The sequence below is a fragment of the Triticum dicoccoides genome, chromosome 5B, assembly GCF_002162155.2.
Source record: "Triticum dicoccoides isolate Atlit2015 ecotype Zavitan chromosome 5B, WEW_v2.0, whole genome shotgun sequence".
Classification (NCBI taxonomy): Eukaryota; Viridiplantae; Streptophyta; class Magnoliopsida; order Poales; family Poaceae; genus Triticum; species Triticum dicoccoides.
In genome coordinates, this window is record NC_041389.1 from 326,602,583 (window position 1) to 326,603,810 (window position 1,228).

Genomic DNA, 1,228 nt, shown 5'->3' on the forward strand with positions numbered 1-1,228 from the left:
AATACACCTTTTGAGATAGACACACATGATTCAGAATTTGTTAGGATACTCTATGTGCTTCACTTATATCTTTTGAGCTATATAGTTTTTGCTCTAGTGCTTCACTTATATCTTTTAGAGCATGGTGGTGGTTTTATTTTATAGAAATTATTGATCTCTCATTCTTCACTTATATTATTTTGAGAGTCTTAAATAGCATGGTAATTTGCTTTAATTGTGAAATTAATCTGAATGTGACAGGCATCCAAGATGAGCATAATAAAAACTTCCATATTGAGTTCATTGAATATCATGAGAAGTTTGATACTTGATAAGTGTTTTGAGATATAAATGTGGTAATATTAGAGTGTGCTAGTTGAGTAATTGTGAAATTGAGAAATACTTGTGTTAAGGTTGGCAAGTCCCATAGCATGCACGTATGGTAAAAGTTGTGTGACAATTTTGACTCATAAGGTGTTCTTTTATTGCTTTCCTTATGAGTGGCGGTCGGGGACGAGCGGTGGTTTTTTCCTACCAATCTATCCCTCTAGGGGCATGTGTAGTAGTACTTTGCTTCGAGGGCTAGTAAAGCAACAAGTATATGAGTTCTTTATGACTAATGTGAATCCATGGATTATATGCACTCTCAACCTTCCACAATTTTCTAGCCTCTACGGTACCGTGCATTGCCCTTTCTCGCCTTGAGAGTTGGTGCAAACTTCGCCGGTGCATCCAAACCCCGTGATATGATACGCTCTATCACACATAAACCTCCATATATCTTCCTCAAAACAGCCACCGTACCTACCTATCATGGCATTTCCATAGCCATTCCGAGATATATTGCCATGCAACTTTCCACCGTTCCGTTTATTATGACATGTGAGGAAAGGATGATGGAGACTATGATTCCACCACAAGTCGGGATGAGATTCCGGACTAAAAAAAAGAGGCCAAAGAAAAAAAAAGGCCCAAAAAAAGAGAAAGAAAAAAGAAAAAAGAAAAAAGAAAAAAGAAAAAATATATAAAAAAATGAGAGAAAAAGAGAGAAGGGACAATGTTACTATCCTTTTTCCACACTTGTGCTTCAAAGTAGCACCGTGATCTTCATGATAGAGAGTCTCCTATGTTGTCATTTTCATATACTAGTGGGAATTTTTCATTATAGAACTTGGCTTGTATATTCCAATGATGGGCTTCCTCAAAATGTCCTAGGTCTTCGTGAGCAAGCAAGTTGGATGCACACCCA